The sequence below is a fragment of the Triticum dicoccoides genome, chromosome 1A, assembly GCF_002162155.2.
Source record: "Triticum dicoccoides isolate Atlit2015 ecotype Zavitan chromosome 1A, WEW_v2.0, whole genome shotgun sequence".
Taxonomy (NCBI): Eukaryota; Viridiplantae; Streptophyta; class Magnoliopsida; order Poales; family Poaceae; genus Triticum; species Triticum dicoccoides.
In genome coordinates this window covers 528,193,859-528,214,919 of record NC_041380.1, presented here as the reverse complement: position 1 = coordinate 528,214,919, position 21,061 = coordinate 528,193,859, and the positions used below count along the sequence as shown (strand labels likewise).

The window sequence follows — 21,061 nt, the reverse complement described above, 5'->3', positions numbered from 1 at the left end:
GATGGAGCTTGCCATATCTGCAGTAACAGGTGAACTCATGAGCCGATTCATCTCCTTCCTTGCCAACAAGTACCACTCGAGCCATGAATACTCGGAAGAGAAGCAGCTGAAGAGGCTGCAGCAGCTGCTCCTGAGAGCTCACACGGTCATCGAGGAGGCAGACGGGCGGTACATCACCAACTCCGGGATGCTGGTGCAGCTCAGTATGCTTGCGGACGCCATGTACCGAGGCTACTGGGCACTAGGTGCGTCCAGGTACATTTCACTCGAAGAGTCCATTGAGGAGGAGGGGGAGGTTTGCAATCCATCTGCTCCCAAACGTTTTCGCATGGTTCATGGAAGTGCTAGAAAGAACAAGGCCACATACCCCGTCGACTTGCAGGGTGCGTTGGAGAGCTTGGAGGATGTAGTCGCTGGCATGACGGAGTTTGTTGTTCTTTTGGGTGGATGCGACTGTATGCTGCGTCGACCATATGATGCGTATCTATACAACGACAACATCATGTTCGGACGTCACGCCGAGAAGCAAAAGCTCCTGAACTTCATGCTGTGGCACAACTCTCCTGGTGGCGGTGCGCCGGCTATCCTTCCCATCATCGGTGGTCCAATGGTCGGGAAGAGGACTCTGGTCGCCCATGTATGCAAGGACGAGAGGGTCCGCTCACACTTCTCTTTGATCCTGCACCTGAATGGTGATTCCTTTAGTAGCCTGACAGACCATGATCGTAGCCTCTTGCCAGGCAAGATACTGGTGGTTGTTGAGCTTGTTTCAGATGTTGACGAGGAGGATTGGGCCAAGTTCTGTTTAGCCGTAGCAACAAGCATGGATAATGGAAGCAAGGTGATCATCATCAGCCACCTTAAAAATTCAGAGCGACTCGGAACCGTTGAGCCAATCTTCCTCAAAACCCTGTCATACGAGGAGTTCAGCTACCTATTCAAGACACTAGCATTCGGGAGTGCGAACCCGGCACAGCACCCACGGTTAGCGCGGATAGCAGACGAGCTGGTCAGGGAATTCCAACCCGAATGGTCAATCGGCACTGCAAATCCGTTTGCGGACATCATGAGGAGGAACCTCAGCGTCCATTTTTGGCTCTGCATCCTGAGCGGGCTGAGAAGGGTAGTCGAGAGGAACTTATCCCTGTTTGGGGAGCACCCGAAGCTCCTCGCCCGGAGACGTCACCAGGTAGACGTTACTGACTTGGTCTCGCATCCCATGGATTCTCCACTCCGGGTCGTGGCTTCCTGTACCAGTGGCAGCAGCCACACTGAAGTTACAGTGGAAAGGGAATTGCTACCGAGGGTGAGGTTTGGGGATCTGTTGACGGATCCTGGAGTTAGACCACAAGGGGATTTCAATGTGGTTACTTGGGAATCAAGATTGCCACCTTACACCTCGTATGTTCATTTCGCTACAAGTGGAAATGGTGCTCCAGGTGTGGCGCAACAGAGTACTCCCCTGTCTGGGAGGAAGCGTGCAGCAGTGCCTTTGTAAGGCCTTTTGATTCAGACGATTTCTATGGGGATTTTGTAGAGTTGGAATCTCAAGTATCAGCTCAGTTTATAAAGAGATAATTCAAATGTTGACATGGTCTTCAATACATATTTTTTAATCATGGAATGTTATTTTTTTTAAGTTGTAACGACACCAATCTAAATAATTTTGGATATATTTGTAGTCAAAGTTAATATTGAATGCAAGCCTTCTAGGAAGTCATGTATTTATGAACTGTACTTTGTGTGTGTAAGATGTTTGATTTGTAGGATTGTATCCCATAGGAATTTTATCCAAAGAATCATTTGTATTGTATTACATAGGAAGTTTTTCAGTAACCTAAACCTCTTGGAAAGAGTTTTTTTTTTTTATCTACTTGATTTTTCATTGACCATTTGTACTGTGTGTCACCTCCCCTGTCTCCAGTAAGGCAGGATGCTGCGGGAAGGCAGTGCAGCTCTGGTGCCCCGATGGTATTTGATGAAATGACCATCTCTGACGTTGTGAGGCCGTCAACACCAACACCGAGATCAGCGTACGGTTCCCCATCTTGTAAGAATGCTGCGAGTAATTTTTGGTTCTTGTGTTGCTTCCCTCTGCTGGTTAGATACGACTAGATACTGGCCATTAGCATTTCCATTTCTTATACCCATTTTATGCAGGCTGCCACAACAAGCCTTCCTTAAAAGAGAAGAAGGTGGTCTGATGGTCTAGATATATTATGACCCGCCTTCAATTCACATGCTTCACTGGATGCACAACTCCTAAGGTCTCACAAAATAGTACTGAAATACATTTGTTACATAAAACGTAGGCAAATAGACAAATGTAATGTCTGATCGAGGTCTACAGATGGCGTGCTCACGCGACACGCAGGGCGACGCGCCAGACGAGAGATGGCACGTATCCTACGCCGCCGATCTGCAGACGCGCTCGCTCACGTTCTATGACGGCGAGCTGATTCTCCGGCGTGATGCTCTCCACATCATCTTGATCGATGACCGCGGAGTTACGGTGGATGCGCGATTTCTCCGCTTAGGGGAGTCCATAATCATTGGCGATATCATCTCGCTGCCATGCCATTTGGTGAGGATTCGGGAGCGATTTCCAGCGACGTGCACGCCCCCAGCGGGCACGGCGCATGGCACGTCTCGAGGTGCGGCGCACGGGAGGCGTACGGAGATCCAGGCGGGCGCGGACCGGGTTGGGGTGGCCCCATGCTACACCAACCACTCGCTAATGGCGGCTGGACGCGTGGGAGCCTCTCCATGGCCACCTGACCGCCATGCAGGACCCAGCACCGATCCGGGCGTGGAGCCTTCTAGAGCGGGGGAGGCGCGGAGAGCCGCTCCATTTTCCCCACCTACCCCCACCGCGCGAGACGCGCATCTCGCTCCTCTCTTCAAGCATATCTGGGAGCGTTCTAGGGTTTGTTTCCCCGATCCATCCCCTTCTGATTCCTTCGGCTGGTGGCGGGGCAAGGCCGGCGGCGACGACCGCTCCTTCGCCCAAGTTGCTGCGGCGGAGCGGGCGGGGGGTGGGACGCGCGCCGCGATGGGAGATCGTGGCGGGGGCAGATCTGGAGGATGGCGCGACAACACAGTGCGGGGAGGGTTCGGCGGTGGGCGCAAGGCTCTGCTGCCTAACCAGTCTCGACACATGGTGTGGCAGCGGCCAGATCCGCCGTCGGCGACGTCGGGAGACTCGAGATCTGGTGGTGGTGAAGTTGGGGACAGATGGGAAGCTGCTGCGCGTGCCATGAGCGGCACGACCAAGGAGAAGACGGCGGGCACCATGGAGCGGCCTCCACCTCCAGCACCTAGGCAAACGGCGACCAAGAACAACGCCTAGATCTGCATCAATTGCTCCCTTTCAGGTCATTTCGCTCCCCGTTGCCCTACTATTCGCTGCGAAAAATGCAACAAATTAGGTCATATGGCCCAGCTTTGTCAAGTTCTGAGGCCTTGGGAATGCATTCCGTTCATGTGTGGGTTCCAATTGCCTGGTCAGGGATTCTTCTATATACCTGATCTGTGTGCCGCTAAGCATAGTGTTGAGAAAACTAATAATGTGGTGATTACTATAGTTGAGGGCGAAGCTACTGTGAAAGATATCGAGCAGGAATTTAACGCTATATTTGCCAAAAAAACCTGGGAAAAAGAAATGGCGCTGTACGGCCCAAAGTGATGCGATTCCCTAATGCTAGTGAAGTAGAAAGGGCATGCTGTTATGGGAAACGCTTACCTCTGAAAGAGGGGAATATTGTTGTCTGTATTACTCCTTGGACTGCCTCGATTGGAGCTAAAGGCATCATGGAAAAAGCATGGGTTAGGGTACGCAACATTCCAATAGAGAAAAGATGCACTGAACATATAGTTTATGCTAGGGCCTGGTGGGAATTACATTAGAAGTTGATGAATCGACTGTGCATAAACCTGAATATGCTAGAATCCTTCTTGGATGTAGAGATGTTGAGAAAATTCCTCCTTCAACTGAAGGGATGCTGGGAGAACAGTATTATGATTTTTTTTATGAAGTTGAAAAAGTTGTGACTATGGGTGCTGAGAAAAGTCAATCTTATACTGTTGTGGATAGCAGTGCATCTCCTTCCTTCCCCAAGAAAGCAAGGATGGACTCATATCCTGCTTCTTCCATGGGGCAGGGAGAGACGAGTGTATCCATGGCTGGTAATTTCTCCTCCCAGAATTATGATAAGGGCATGTAGAGGCTTTCTGCGGTAGTTGAAAGTGAGGAAGAAGAGGAAAGTGATGAAGGTAACAACACGGAGCTGCTGATTGAGACTATGGCCAGAGAACATGCAGTCGAAAAAATGTCTATTTGTGGCTCTCAATATGATAAAATATCGTGTGAAAATGTCTCTGAGGATCTGGGTGTGGAAGAGATGACTGAATCTCCCATTACTGAGATCAGTGTGCATAAAGGTGCTTGGAATTGTAGGGGTAGGTAAAAAAGGCATGTCCACCTGCCTCATTGACATGATTAATGCCAATGATTTAGATTTTATTGGACTTCAGGAGACTATGAAGAAGTCTTATAATCCTGCCTTTTTTAGACAAATTGATCCGAACCAAAAGTTTCATTGGGAGTGGATTCCTTCTAGGGGGAAATCTGGTGGCATTCTTTGTGGTCTAAATAAGGAAAAATTTGATATCCTTATGACCAAGTGTGGTAAATACATCCTACAGTTGAACTTGTTTGATAAGAACAAAAACTGTAGCTGGGCCTTGATGACTGTATATGGTGCTGCACATGATGAGCAGAAACCTGAGTTCATTGCTGAACTGTCATCCATGTGTCATAACATTAATATCCCTTATCTGGTCGGGGGAGACTTTAACATCATTCGACATAGCGAGGAGAAAAACAAAAAAACATCTATGTCCCACTTCTCGGAGGTGTTTAATTCTGTTATTCATTTGCTTGGGTTGAGAGAGATCTATATGACTGGTGGTTGCTATACCTGGTCCAATAAACAAGATAACCCAACTTTGGAAAAATTGGATAGAGTTCTCATGTCCCCTGATTGGGAGGATTTATACCCTCTCGTTTCTGTGCATAAACTGGTCAAGGAGATATCAGATCACAATCCCTTGTTGGTGGATGGTGGGAGAACTTCCTCTAGAGCACCAGGTAATAGGTGTTTTAAGTTCGATAATGCCTGGCTCAGTAACCCAGACTTCCTTCCTCTGATTGCTGATATTTGGTCTAGGCCAGTTTACACTATAAACCCCATTGACTCCTTGAATATTAAGCTTAAGAGAATTAAGAAAATTTTTAAGGGTTGGGGGTCCAATTTGTTTGGTCATAATAAGATCAGGAAGAATATCATCAAGCTCGAACTGCAGGAGCTTGAAAATCTGGAGGAGGCTGATGGTTTAAGCGGGGAGGCATATACTAGGAAGTTGGAAAATCTAGTAGAGCTTAATAATATGTATGTTGAAGAAGAACTTCACTGGCATCAATTTTCTAATGAGAGGTGGTTGTTGAAAGGAGACAATAACACTGACTTTTTCCATAAAGTAGCTAATGGCCGTCGTAGGAAAAACTCCATGATCTCCCTGGAGTGTGGGTCCACTATTATTGAAGGCACTAAAAACCTACTTGCCCATGCTACTGAATACTATAAAACCTTGTTTGGTCCAGCTCCTGGCAGTATTTGTCAGATAGATGCAACATTGTGGTCTCAGGATGAGATGATTACTCCTGATGACAATGAGGACTTGACTCGACCTTTCTCATTGGAAGAGATCAAAAAAGCCTTATTTGAAATGAAATCTAACCGTGCCCCTGGCCCAGACGATATCCCTGTTGAATTTTATCAACACTGCTGGGATGTAGTAGCCCGTGATCTCCTATGCCTATTTGAATGGTTTCATGAAGGCAAGTTAGATGTTCAACGACTTAATTATGGTATCATAACCTTGCTGCCTAAGTTGACTGATGCTAATAAAATCCAGCAGTATAGGCCCATTTAATTACGTTGGCCTTACAAGCTACTCACTAAAGCCATGGATATTAGAGCTAGCAAATATGCCCATAAATTGTTCAGTATTCAACAGAATGCTTTTATTAAGGGGAGACACATAGTGGATGGGATCCTATCGCTACATGAGGTTCTACATTATACCCACCTCAAAAAACAAGTGGGAGTGATTCTTAAACTTGATTTCGAGAAAGCATATGACAAAGTCAATTGGGACTTTTTGCTTGATTGTCATAGGAAGCGTGGATTTAGCTCTAAGTGGTGTGGATGTGTATCTCAAATCCTAAAAAATGGCATGGTTAGTGTCAAGATTAATGACGAGGTGGGACCTTACATTCAAAGTGCTAAGGGGGTGAGACAGGGGGATCCTCACTCCCCTTTCCTGTTCAATATTGCGGCTGATTGCCTAACCAAAATGGTTCTTACAGCTCAAAAAATGGTCTCATTAAAGGGTTAGCCGCTGATATTGAGAATGGTGTTGGCATTCTACAATACGCGGACTACACGGTGCTTTGTTTTGAACATGATGTTGACAAAGCTGTTAATATCAAACTCTTGCTGTATCTCTTTGAACTTAAGTCTGGGCTTAAGATCAACTTTGAGAACAGTGAGATATTTAGCATGGGGGGGGGGGGGATAATGATACTGATTTGGTATATACCGACATGTTTGGATGTCAAGTGGGCATACTTCCTATGAAATATCTAGGAGTCCCTGTTACTTACTCTACTCTTAGAAAGCTGATCTCGATTTCCTTCACGGTAAAATGGTCAAAAAGCTCGATGCCTGGGTAGCTTATGCGGCATCTTCTGGAGCCAGATTGACTTTGTTAGGGTCCAGTTTGGATGGAATTCCCTCTTTGCTTATGTCAATGTTCCTCTTCAACAAAACTTTCATTGAAAAGTTGGATAAACATCGCAGACGCTTCTTTTGGAGGAGAAAGAATAAGAAACGTGGGTATCATATGGTTAAGTGGACAAGAATTTGTCGATCGAAGAAAATTAGGGGACTAGGGATTAAAGATCTTCATAAGCAAAATATTGCCCTACTCGCTAAGTGGTGGTGGAAATTAGAAACGAGCGATGGGTTATGGCAGCGTATAGTAAGAGCAAGATACTTCAGAAACAAAACAGTAGCTAGCATTCGGAGCCGTTTTTTGGACTCCCCTGCTGGAAAGCGATTATGAAGGTCAAGGATTCATATATGGCGGGTAGAAAAATTAAGATTGAAAGTGGGAACCTTGCCAGAATCTGGTATGATCCTTGGGTTGAGAATACTACTTTGAAAGACCGCTTTCCTGATCTTTTTAGTATATGTCAGGAACAGGAATGCACTGTTGCTTCCTGGGCGGCGAAAAATTATGAGCTTGGCTTTAGGCGTAGCCTGGTTGGGGAGTTGGGCGAGCAGTGGGCTTGGATGGTTATGGAAGCTAAAAAAACTGTCATTGAACGACTCCCCAGATAAGATTCTATGGGGCCTTGGCAGCAAAGGAAAATTTACTACTAAATCCTTATATGAATGGTTGGAAAGGAATTTATCATGCCCTAACTATAAGATGGTGTGGAAAGCACCAATCCCGCTGAAAATTAAAATCTTCCTTTGGCAGCTGTTTCAGAATGCAGTTCTTACTCGGGATAATATGCGTATCAGGAACTGGTCTGGAAACCCCATGTGTTCCTTCTGTACTGACGTTGAGACAGCAAATCATTTGTTTTTTACTTGCTCGCTTGCTCGTTCGGTCTGGGGAGTGTTGGGCATGACGGCTGGAGCATCCTACTGTCCTCGTTCTCTCTGGCAGAGCTTCGCTTGGCTTTATAAGTTTTTTTCGGGCGGGAAGCTTTTTTACATGATGATTATTGCTGCAATATGTTGGGGGATTTGGACCCTCCGCAATAAAGTTACATTTGATAACCATGTTGTTCGTTCTCCTCTGGAGGCTGTTTTCACCGCCTGCTCGTTTCTGATGTATTGGGCAGGTTTGCTAAAGGAAGATGAAAAGGTGAAGCTCGAGGTTGGAGTGAAGAGGCTGGCTCACGCGGCTACTGCGTTGGTGGACAGATCTCATCCTCAAGGCAGGCCACTCTTAGGAGACAGAGATGGGATCCAGATTGGCTAGAAGTTCAGCGCTCGATCCTTTTGCTCGCTGTTCCCCACTGGGGTTTGATGCCCGCTGGGTTTATGTCTTCTGGCAGTAGTTCGCTTAGTCGCAGAAGTTTACCAACATATCTTATCCTGGGTCTTTTGTTTCGTTGGGCTGTGGCTTGTGAGTATCATCAGGTTTTCGCCCCATGGCGGATGGTCCGTTCCAGGATCGTCCTGCGGCGGGTTTCCTGATGATGCACCAACCCGCTCCCCCCTTTTTAGTTTCATTAGCTCTCAAAAAATAGGAGGCGGTATCTTCCATTCTGTTAGTGGTTAGTGGCAAGGTTGTCAGAATCGCGATTCTGTTATACGATTCTACGACTTTACGATCCAAACCAGCCCCTATGATTCTACGATTTTAGTTCATAGAATCTATGTTTCTACGATCCTGATAGTGAAGATTCTACGATTTGCGATCTTACTATCAGAGCTCCGATCCGATTCAAAATCGCGATTCTGACAACCTTGGTTAGTGGTTTGGTCTCTAAGACAAAGTGGATACAGACTCATGTATTTCCGTTGATTGCGAAATAAAAGAAGTGGAAACAAAGATGTTTCAGGCTTATCATGGACGCAACTCAGAGCAGCGTGCACCAAGTGAATAAAAGAAGTGTAAGGCGGTAGCTTTGATTCCATGAAATTAGCCTAAAATCTCCTTTGGGTAAGACAAGGTGACATGCTGCTGATATTAGGTCCCCAAACATAATCCTAGGTAGACCCTCGTCTAGCACATTAGCCAAACCACTTGCAGAGTCCACACGGCGTGATGGAGCAGCAGGAGATAAATGTAGCGGCCGATTAGGTGCACTGGGTGACCTGGGCTGAAAAGCAACTGTAGATGGGCGCCAAAGCAAGAAATGTTCTTCTTGACAGAATCTCTGACACCCTTCAACCTGTACAGCCAGATGAGTGACCCTCCCAACACCGTGGCGAACTCTTCCACCATCGCTGCTAGCCACGGGTAGTCTGCCGGGTTTGTACTTCCAAATGCGAGTGTCTTGAATAGGTACATGTACTCATCGAATGCCAGGGAGTTCAGAGAAACAGGCTTGATGGTTCCAAACTTCTCCAAGCCTACGCTTTGACCCAAGATTATCACTTTACTTCCTCTCCATATTCGTAACAAAATGATAGAACGTTGTCCAGTCATCTTCATCTACATCTGAAGCAAACTCAACAACTACTAATATCCTCCCTGATAGTCTTTCATGGTCTGTAATTCTGAAAAGATCATCTCCATTCAGGTGCAAAATCATAGAAAAGTGAGAACGCACTCTCTCAACATCGCATACATGGGTGACAAGAGTTTTGTTCCCAACTCCAGCATCACCAATGATTGGAAGCACGGCCAGAGAACCTGGGGTGTTGTGGTGCAGCAAGAACCTGATGATCTGCTGCTTCTCGACATGGCGGCCAAACATGAAGTTGTCGATGTAAAGATATGCATCATAGGGTCTACGGGAGATGCGCTCGCATCCGCCCAAAAGGATGACAAACTCCGCCATGTTAGCAACACCGGCCTCTAGGTTTTGCAGAGTTCTTATTAGCCCTGAGTTGAAAACCTTGTGTGATGCACTACTGACGAGTGTGCGTGTACGTTTGTTAGGAGTGGGAATAGATAGTGCCGATGAGTCACATATCAATTCCTTATGTTTCCTGTACTTGATGGTATCAAGCACATGGTGGCCTTGGTACATGGCTGCCACCAGCGTCTTCAGCTGTATGAGCATGGTGATGTATCGTGAGTCCGCCTCCTCGACGACCATGCCAATTCTCAGCAAGAGTTGTTGTAGCCTCTCCACCTTCTCCTCCGAGCATACGTGATCCGTATACTTGGCCATCAGAAAAGAGATGATTCGATTAGCCAGATCGCCTGTGATAGCTGATATGGCAAGACCCATCTTTAGATGCTCTAAGCTAGGTGGTGTAGGAGGCCAAGATGCAGTTTACATATGGACAGTACAAGTCATTGGTATTATTCTATATTGCCACCTATGTTTCAGTCAATAAACTCCCCTGGTCAGAGTCTCACGTTCACAGTTGATGTCTGGGACAAGAACCTGTTTTATAGTGACAGGTGAGCAGATATTTTTCTTGCTGTGTGAACAAACCATCCTGTTGGGGAGGTGAGATGGACAAACTATGATGGGCAGCTGCTCCATCATAGCTAAAGGAACAACTATGACAGGTGAAGAAATTTTCTAGTCAACCTCCTGAGCTTTCGGCAAGCTAGATGCAATTCATCAAGGTCTTCTTCGCCAAGCGATTGCACTCGATTGTCCACACCGCCGTCCGCCTAAGGTAAATGTCACTTGTCGCTATCACCATTCAATTGTCGCTATCTTCATTTCCAACTTGCTTAGTTTCTTTTGAAGACGTGTCGATAAAAAAGAGAGTAAATTACACTTCCTTTTATCTTGTAGTTACGACCTGTGACATTGTTTACCCCGCCTGAAAAATCTTGCCCTTCCTTACCACTAGTAGTAAAGTTCATAAAAATTTCGTTGCCTGACTTAGTTAGCTGGTAATTAAGGGCATTTTAATTGGCGGTGGCAACCTTTCCTGATGACTTTTATGCCCTTGTATTTGCATTTCCATTTCTTATACCTATTTTAAACAGGCCATATTGCCGTAACAAGCCTTCCTAGAGAGAGAAGAACATAGACAAGTATGACCCTTGTCATTGTCCCATCTCAAAAGTTTGCTGGACAAGGAGTTCCCTGGTCGTCCATACTACTGACAAGGAGTTCCCCAGTCAGGAAGTCACTATGATTTTTCCATGATGTGTGAAAAGATAAGCTGAGATCAGCATGTAATCTTCATAGGCTAGAGGCGGAGTAGTCCATACCTAACCAATATTTTTCAGCACCTACGGCCATTGACGTACAGGTCAATAACGCTAAACCTACAAAGAGTAGTGTACAAACGTTTTACAGGTAGAGGAACAGGAAACACGGCCAGCCTGCAATTACCACCACCTCCTTCTCCTGCCCTCTATTCGATTCCCTGGTTAATTGGCACCCTTCGGTCGGTCGGAGAACTGAAGATGGAGCTTGCTATATCTGCAGTAGCAGGTGAACTCGTGAGCCGATTCGTTTCCTTCCTCGCCAACAGGTACCTCCACTCTAGCTGCCGGGCACAGTGGGATGTGGGAAGAGAAGCAGCTCAAGAAGCTGCAGCAGCTGCTCCTGAGAGCTCACACGGTCGTCGAGGAGGCGGATGGGCGATACATCACCAACTCCGGGATGTTGGCACAGCTCAGCATGCTCGCGGACGCCATGTACCGAGGCTACTGGGCACTAGGTGCGTCCAGGTACATCTCACTCGAAGAGTCCATGGAGGAGGGGGTGGTTCACAATCCATCTCCTCACAAACGTTTTTGCATGGTTCATGGAAGTGCTAGAAAGAACAAGGCCACATCCCTCGTCGACGTGCAGGGCGCGTTGGAGAGCTTGGAGGATGTAGTCGCTGGCATGACGGAGTTTGTTGTTCTTCTGGGTGGGTGCGACCGTATGCTGCGTCGACCATACGATGCGTATCTGTACAATGACAACATCATGTTCGGACGACATGCTGAGAAGCAGAAGCTCCTGAACTTCGTGCTACAGCATGGCTCTCCTGGTGACGCGCCTGCTGTTCTCCCGGTCATCGGTGCTCCTACGGCCGGGAAGAGGACCCTGGTCGCCCATGTATGCAAGGACGAGAGGGTCCGCTCACACTTCTCTTCGGTTCTGCACCTGAATGGGGATTCCTTCTCTAGATTCGCAGACCACGATCGTAGCCTCTTGCCAGGCAAGATACTGGTGGTTGTTGAGCTTGTTCCAGATGTCGACGAGGAGGATTGGGCCAAGTTCTGTTCATCCGTTGCAACAAGCATGGACAGTGGAAGCAAGGTGATCATCATCAGCCGGCTTAAAAGTACAGAACGACTAGGAACCGTTGAGCCAATCTTCCTCAACAACCTGTCATATGAGGAGTTCAGCTACCTCTTCAAGACACTCTCGTTCGGGAGCGCGAACCCGGTACAGCACCCGCGGTTAGCATGGATTGCAGACGAACTGGCCAGAGAATTCCACTCGGAATACTCACTTGGTGATGCGAACATATTTGCGGACTTAATGAGAAGGAATCTGAACGACCGTTTCTGGCTCGGCATGCTGAGCAGGCTGAGAAAGGCCATTGAGAGGAACCTCTCCATGTTCGGTAAGCATCCGAGGTCCCTCTTCCAGAGACGCCACCAGATAGATATTACGGAGTTCCTCTTGCATCCTGCTGCTTCTCCACTCTGCATCGTGCCTTCCTGTACCAGCGGCAGCAGCCGCACTGAGGTTGCTGTGGGAAGGGAGTTTCTGCCGAGGGTAAGGCTTGGGGATCTGCTGCTGGATCCTGGAGTCCGGCCGCAAGGGGATTTCAATGTAGTTGCGTGGGAATCAAGATTGCCGCCTTATACCTCGTTTGTTCATTTCGCTACAAGTGGAAATGGTGCTCTAGGTGCGGCGGAACAGAGTACTCCCCTGTCTGGGAGGAAGCGTGCAGCGGTGCCTTTGTAAGGCCTTTTGATTCAGACGATTTCTACGGGGATTTTGTACAGTTGGAATCTCAAGTATTCGCTCAGATTAGAAATAGATAACTCAAATATTGACATGGTCTCCGATACACATCTTTTGATCATGGAATGCTATTTTTTTATTAAAAAAATAAAGTTTTAATGTACCATTTTCATTCAATCAATACAATTTTTTTTGGATATATATTTGTAGTGAAAGTTAGAAAATATTGAATGCAAGCCTTCTAGGAAGTCATGTATTTATAACCTGTATTGTGTGTGTGTAAGATGTTTGGTTTGTAGGATTTTATCTCGTAGGAATTTTATCCAAAGAACCATATGTATTGCATTTCTTACAAAGTTTTTCATTAAAGTAAACCTCTTGGAAAAAATTCCTTTTTCGGTGCACCCGGTTTTTCATTACAGTAAATCCCGGCATCCTGGTTTTGTAAAGTTTTTCCTCCTACTATAATAAAAAGCCGGAGCACCTGCTGTTCCGGTCTGAAAAAAAATTAACCATTGGTACTGTGTGTCACTTCCTCTGTCTCCAGTAAGGCAGGATGTGAGGAAGTCAGCTCCGCTCTGGTGCCCGGATGGTGTTCTGTGAAATGACCGTCAAGCCACCAATACTTTCTCTGGAGGGCTGACGATGTGAGCTTGCTGGCCTGCCGCGCCACCGAGGTCAGCACAATTTCAAGTAAATTTGGGTCCTTGCATTGGTTCTCCCTTCTGGTCAGATACGACTAGAAACTGGCAAGTAGCAATGCCCTAAAATTTTGTTGTGTGACTTGGTTAGCACATATTCTCTCACTTCGTTAGCTGGTAATTGAGGGCATTTGCTGAACTAACCTTTTTCTGATGGACTTCTATTCACTGGCATTTTCATTTATTATACCTATTTTATGCAGGCCATAAATAAACTCGGACGCTTTTTCCCTGACAAGGGTGTTACAGTTTTACCATTGGGGCAGCTTGGAACGGAGAGTGCACCAAGTGAATAAATTGTGTGTAAGGCGGTAGCCTTGATTCCCATGAAATTAGCCTAAAATCTCCTTTGGGTAAGACAAGGTGACCTGCTGCTGATATTAAGTCCCCAAACATAATCCTAGGTAGACCATCTTCCGGAGCATTAGCCATACCGATAGCACAGTCTACAACACGCGATGGAGCAGCAGGAGACAAAATGTTTCCGCCGATTAGGTGCACTGGGTGACCTTGATTCAGAAGCACCTGTGGATGGGCGCCAAAATAAGAAATGTTCGCCTTGACCATATCTCTGACCGCGTTCAACCTGTACATCCAGAAACGGGCAACTAGATTTTTCCTCAGTGCATCTGCAAGCACATTTGCTAAGGTGAGTGACCCTCCCAACACCTTGACAAACTCTTCCACCATCGCGATTAATCGCGGATAATCTGTCGGGTTCGCACTTCCGAATGCTAGGGTCTTGAACAGGTACCTGAATTCTTCTAATGCCAAACATTTCAGTGATATAGGTTTAACGGTTCCAAACTTCTCTAGCTCTGCGAATTTACCTAAGATCATGACCTTGCTTCCTCTGTCCATGTTCATAAAAAAATGATAGAATCTTGTCCAGTCATCTTCATGTATATATGAAACAAACTCAATAACTACCAGTATCCTCCCTGACAAGCTTTCATGGTGTGTCATTCTGAAAAGATCATCTCCATTTAGGTGCAAAATCATAGAAAAGTTAGAACGCACCCTCTCATCGTCGCATACATGGGCGACAAGAGTTTTCTTCCCAACTCCAGGGCCACCAATGATTGGAAGCACGGCCGGAGAACCACGGGTGTTGTGGTGCAGCAAGAACCTGATGATCTGCTGCTTCTCAACATGGCGACCAAACATGAAGTTGTCGATGTAAAATATGCGTCATAGGGTCGACGGGAGATGCGCTCGCATCCCCCCAAAAGCACGACAAACTCCGCCATGTTAGCAACACTAGCCTCTAGGTTTTGCAGCGCGCTTTGCAACTCCGGATTGAGAACCTTGTTTGTTGCACGAGTACCGATTATGCGAGAACGTTTGCAAGGAGTAGAAACAGATAAGGCGAATGCGTCACATACCAATTCCTCGGCAACATCCTTGTGTTTCCCATACTTGATGGTGTCAAGCGCATGGTGGCCTTGGTACATGGCTGTCGCTAGGGTCTTCAGCTGTATGAGCATACAAGAGTTGGGCCCCCCCCTCCAGCACTGTAAAAAAGTTTTTTACTACTAGTTTCAAAGCCCAACTCAGCCACTTGCAAGCCCAACCTAATAGATATTCGCATGATACAGGCTTTGAGCCCATCCTTCAGTTTCTGTCTAGATTCGCCACTGTGTATGAGCATACAAGAGTTGGTGATGTACCGCGAGTCCGCCTCCTCGACGACCATGCCAACTCTCAGCAAGAGCTGTTGCAGCCTCTCCACCTTGTCCTCCAAGCACGCGTGATCTGCGTACTTGTTCATCAGGAAAGAGATGAAACGGTTCGAGAGATCACCTGCGACAGCGGCTATGACAAGATCCATCTTGCGATGTGCTAAGGTAGGTGGTGTATGAGGGCAAAAAAATGCAGTTTATATATAGACGCACGGTATAAGTCACTGATATATTCTGTATATATGTGAACGATATTCCGGTCAATAAACTCCCTTGGTCAGGTACGATGTCTGCGTTCACAGTTGATGTCCTGGACAGGAACCTGTTTTATTTATAGTCAACCTCTGAGCCTACGGCTGCTACTCCATCACAGGAAAAAAGAAAGACTATGGCATGGGAGGAAACTTCTGAGCTTTCAGCAAGCTAGATGCAATTCGTCAAGGTCTTGTCCAAACTGCGGTCTGCCTTTTAAAGGTAATACATTCAAGTCGCTATTTCTATTTCCAACTTACTTGGTTCCTTTTGAAGGCGCGTTGAGAAAAAAGAGTAATCTTCACCTTTTATTTCCAACTTACTTAGTTTCTCGCTCTTTCTTACCGCTAGTAGTCTAGTGCTATACTACTATTAGTAAAGGCAATGAATTTTTTGGTGCCTGACTTGGTTAACTGGTAATTAAGAGCATTTGGTTGGCTGAGGCAACCTTTTCTGATGGAATTTTGTGCCCTTGTATCTCCATTTCTTACACCTATTTTATGTAGACCATGTTGCCAAAACAACCCTTTTCTCAAGTATGACTGTATGACCCTCCTCATCAGAAAAGTTTGCTGGACAAGGAGTTCCCCGGTTCGTCCATACTACAGACTGGCTCTTCCAGGAGTCAGGACTCAGGACTAGTCTATATCCACGTGAAACACCCCAAGTTAGCTGCTCTTGCCTGAAGGAATTTTGCTCTTGTGAACGAATCGGACCAAACCATTTTCATCTCCTCCCTCGCACTATCGCTGCTCGTTGGATTTGTCAATACTCACTCGCTCGTTCGGTATGTTATTTATTTATTTTTATTTTTTGTTTTATTTTCTTTTTCATTACTTTTTTTGGTATTCTGTTTTTATTTCTTTTTTATTGTTTTTAATTTTTTTTACATGGTTCCTACCAGTTTTCTTTGCTTCTCCATGGATTTCTTTGTTTTTCATCGATTTTCTTTATATATTTCCTTGTTTTCACCAGGTTTTTCTTTTCTCAAGTTTTTTTTCTTTATCGTTCTCCTCGGTTTTTCTTGTTTATATGATTCCTTTTTCTCTTTTGCACTGTTTTCTTTTCTATGTTTTCCTGTTTTCTTTTCTGTTTTTTTCTTCTTTTTTCTTTGTTTCCTCGTGAATTTCCACGGTTTTCTTCGGGTTTCCATTTTTCTACGTTTCTGAGGTGTTTCTTTCTTTAGTTTCTTTGGTTTTCTTTATTTCGTTTTTCATCAGTTTTTTTGTTTTCTCTCAGTATTTGCTGTTGTTCTATACACATTTTTGGTATATATCTAATACATTTTTCTAATAATAGTCATTTCAAAAATAAAGGATCAACAAAATTGAATACATGGTCAACATTTTTTTTATACAAATTTAACATTTTTCCAATTCTAGATTAACATTTTTCAAACAAAAGTTTAACATTTTCTTAATACATGGTCAACATTTTTATACACATTTTAAATATTTTTCAAATACAAGATTACAAAATTTTGAATACATGGTCAACATTTTTCCATATATATTTAAATATTTTCAAATGCTTGATTAACATTTTTTCAATACAAGATTAATAATTTTTAATACATAGTCTACATTTTTTCTCTACATATTTAACATTTTTCAGATAAAATTAATATTTTTTAATATACATGGGTAACATATTTTCTACACACATTTAACTTTTCTTAAATGCTTGATTCATATTTTTCAAATAGTTTTTTTTCAAATGCTTGATTAACATTTTTAAATAAATGATCAATTTTTTCACACGAAAAGAGAAAAGAAAAAACAGACATAGCGCGCCTAGGCCAGCCCATTTAGGGGAGGATGTATCTGGTGTAACGGAGGTTCTTGTGCTACCAGGCACCAAGGTCAAAAATTTAGGCAAAAACTTTCCAAAACTTCTGAAAATAAATGAGTACGCAAACACAATATGTCATATAATTTAAGCTAAAAATTTAGCTCGCGCCTCGAGATACAAAAAACAACAATCATGAAATTTCGAAAAGTGGAACTTGATACAAATTTTCTGGAATGTGGAACAAATTTTGAAACTTTGGAAAAATGAAAAATGAAAATAATAATCAAATTCTGACTTTTTTGAAAACACAAAAAAATTGAAACTCTGAACCTTTTTGAAAAGACGACCATTTTTTTGAAATTTTTGACCTAATCTGAAAAATATGCATAAATAAATATGTTGACATCTTTTGAAATCAGCTACTTTGAAGAAAAAAGAAACAGAAATAAAAAGAAAAAACAATTCATGAATCGTCTACAAGGTACCCGAATATGTTTATGTTGATTGATAATGACAGAAATTGCAAATAATAGAAGCATACAAATTAGCAAAAAAAAACTACGTGCTCACGGATGCACTCGTCTGGCCTAGTCTGGCACACTTCTCTTAACTGGTGGTTTTTTAAACTATGGATAAATGACCCCAACTTCTTACAGCAGCCTAGCCAGACATATCAGGCATCCATGTCAAGTTTAAACGATTTCCGACACCGTTTACACATTACGACACGTCCGGACATTTATTAGTCCCTTTGATCGAGAGAACTCCAGAAAATGCAAAACTTGTCAAAAATCCAAACAACTTCGCATGATGCCTTGAATTGGTCACTAAAGTTGATGGGAAAAAATTGAGGCCATTTAATAGATGTCTACAAACAATGTGTTTTCAAATGGACCATTCTGGCCTACCCAAACACCCTGAGTTAAACATGATTAATTTTTTACACATCCTTGAAATGACCTTAATTTTTGAAGTAGATGTTAGGCATCCATGCCTGATTTAAACGACTTTCAACACCGTATGAAAGTTGCGACACGTGTGGCCATTTATCGATGTTTTTTAACAGAGAAAACTCTAGAAAATGCAAAACTTATCAAAAACCGAAACAACTTCGCATCGTACATTGAATTGGTCATACGAGGCCATGAAAAAAATTGACCACATTCAAGGGATGTCGAGAAACGAGGTGCTCCCAAACGGACCGTTCTGGCCTACCCGGACACTCTCCGTTGAACATGGTATTTTTTGAAAATCTCATGACTGACCCCAACTTTTGCCATCAGGTGGGATGCCATGTAAGGCATCTATGTCTAGTTCGAATGACTTATGACACCGTATGCATGTTGCAACACATCCGACCATTTATCGGCATTTTTTCTCGAAAAAACTCTAGAAGATACAACACTTGGTGAAAAAACAAAAAAACTTGGCGTCGTGACTTGAATTGGTCATACAAGGACATGGAAAAAAAATTAGGGCAATTTGATGGATGTAAAAAAAAGTGCTCTTGAACGGAACCTTTTAACTTACCTAGACACCCTACGTTGAACATGGTGTTTTTTTGGAGGTCATTGAAATGATCCTAACTTTTGCCACGAGGTGGGCATGCCCATGGTAGGTATCCATGTCAGGTTTGAATGAATTCTAACACAGGATGCATGTTGCGACACGTCCAACCATTTATCGGTCTTTTTTCACCGTGAAAACTCGAGAAAATGCAAAGCTTGTCCAAAACCCAAACGAATTGGCATGGTGCTTTGAATTGGTCATACAAGGCATGATAAAAAATTGGGACATTAAAGGATGTTGAGAAATAACGTATTCTCACATGGAGCCTTCTGGCGTGCCCAAACATCCTATGTTGAACATGGTGTTTTTTGAACATTACTAAAATAACCCCAACTTTTGTGAGCAGGTGGGCGTGCCCATAGTTAGCATCCATGCCAGGTTTTACAGGGAAGTATTTAAAACCATAACACATACATATAACTATTATTTTAAAATTTTAACATAACTAATAACTAACAATGGGAAAATCCTATGTGACACTCTCTACGTCGTAAAGTCGACCGCACGCACAGGGCAAACCCCCCAACACGAGAAATGGGCCGGCCCACTACACCAGAACCGGTTTTTTCTTTTACGGTTTTTCTAGGTTTTCATTTTCCCGTTTCTGTTCCTTTTTATTTTATTTTTATTTTTTGTTTTTTGTTTTTTTCTTCAATATTTTTTGTTTTCAAAAACTGTTGACGTTTTTTAATTTTCAAACAAATATTCTCGCTTAAAAAATCAATATTTCAGAAAAGTTTGTTTTTTTCAAAAGTTGTTGATAACTTCAACAAAATTTTGTCTTTTACAAAAGTTGTTCATGTTTTCAAATATTTCACAAAAACAAAAAAAGTGTTCGCCCTTTTCAAAATTTGTTCAGAATTTCCAAAAATTGTTTGCATTATCAAAAAAATCATGAATAAAAAAATGTTTGGGAATTTAGTATTGTGGCTATAGCTCCCGCTTTGTCTGCTATATTGCGGCTACACCTTTCGCTTCGGAAATTTTCTATGGCAGCCTCCTCTCCTGCTCGCAACATTGGCTGTTGCTAATTCCAGCTTCTGGGCTTGCCCACCGCCGCGAGTCCCGAGTAACATCTATGCCCTGCGTCGGACGCATCTTTTGGGCTTCTCAGTCACAATATCCTCCACCGCCAGTCACATCTTATTTGCTCACCCCTAGCCGCCGCTCCCAGGGTTGTTGGTCGTATCACAGCCAGTCACATCTTCTTGGCTCACCCCTAACCACATCTTCTACTGTCGCCGTTCGCAACTATCCTAGGCGCCGATTGCAGTTAGCCCATGCGTCAGTCGCAACTTCCACCATAAGTCATTGAACGCCACGACGACGAAGCATACGCCCAGGTCGCAACACCACATCCGACTGGTTCCAGCATGTGGCGGCCATGGTCGTAGCATCTCTCGACTTCGGCTCCAGCATGTGGTGGCTGCAGTCGCAGCATCATAGCCGGCTGGTTCCAGCATTCGGCAACCGCAGTTGGAACACGCGGTTCCCCCCATCACAGCACCCCGTTAACATCATACTAGCGTCCCCCATCACTGCCGTTGTAGCTCATGTGTGCCGGAGGGGGGAAATGAGGGTCTGATTGTTGTCGTATTTGCCGCCCACGGTGGCTCGTCCCCTAGTTGCATGCTGCAGTGCCTCGCTACCCCAGAGGTGGCTTGCAGTAGGGCCTCATCACGCCGCTCACCGGAGCGCAGCAGCAGGCAACAATGAAGAAGACGAGATGCGGCAAAGATCGAGGAAAAGGAGCGACAGATTAAATGAGTGGAGGAGACAATGCCGCGAAGGAATAATGTAGGAGAGGGTCGAGCATGCATGAACCCCACAAGGGGAAGCTGCGCGTGGGCTACAGAGATGCATGTCGCATAGCGCGTACACCGGCGTGATGCCAGCCAGTTGGCCCGTTACAAACATTTACTCCCTCTGGTCCTTTTACTCCGCATATAAGATTTATCTCAAGTCTAAGTTTGACCAACTTTATGAAAAAAATATGAACAATCATAATACGGAACCAATATCATTATATGCGTCATGAATTCAAATTTCACATTGTATAACTTTAATATTTGCAGATGTTTATATTTTTTAATCTAAATATGGTCAAACTTTATGAAGTTGAGAAACCGAGCGCTGAGATTCGTGCCGGGCGGCGGACCTGCCGATGTGCGTCTCCTGAGCCCTGATTCGCGGACGGAGACACTCTCCCCAGCCCACCGCGCGAGAACACTACAGAGTAGAGCAGGTAGCCGTTCCCCACCCTCCTCCCTCCCCCCCGCACCCCGCGCCGCGCAGCCAGCCGCCGCGGCCTAAAACCCTAAACCCCCCGAGCCCGAGATAAATCAACCACCCATGGCGCCGCCTCTCCCAAA

The 21,061-nt window shown here is 44.7% G+C and overlaps 1 long non-coding RNA gene and 2 pseudogenes across 1 annotated transcript in view; 1 reads left to right on the top strand and 2 right to left on the bottom strand.

Moving 5' to 3' along the window:
• Positions 1 to 2,238, top strand: part of LOC119285924 — a 3,951-nt gene extending 1,713 nt beyond the window's left edge. The window contains exons 2-3 of the long non-coding RNA XR_005140017.1: positions 1,925 to 2,050; positions 2,161 to 2,238. This is a non-coding gene — a long non-coding RNA (uncharacterized LOC119285924). The remainder of the gene's footprint in view (positions 1 to 1,924; positions 2,051 to 2,160) is intronic.
• Positions 2,239 to 8,868: 6,630 nt separating this feature from the next.
• On the bottom strand, positions 8,869 to 10,045 carry LOC119354578 (annotated as a pseudogene).
• A 3,540-nt stretch (positions 10,046 to 13,585) lies between these two features.
• LOC119354574 lies at positions 13,586 to 15,226 on the bottom strand (annotated as a pseudogene).
• Positions 15,227 to 21,061: the final 5,835 nt, after the last annotated feature.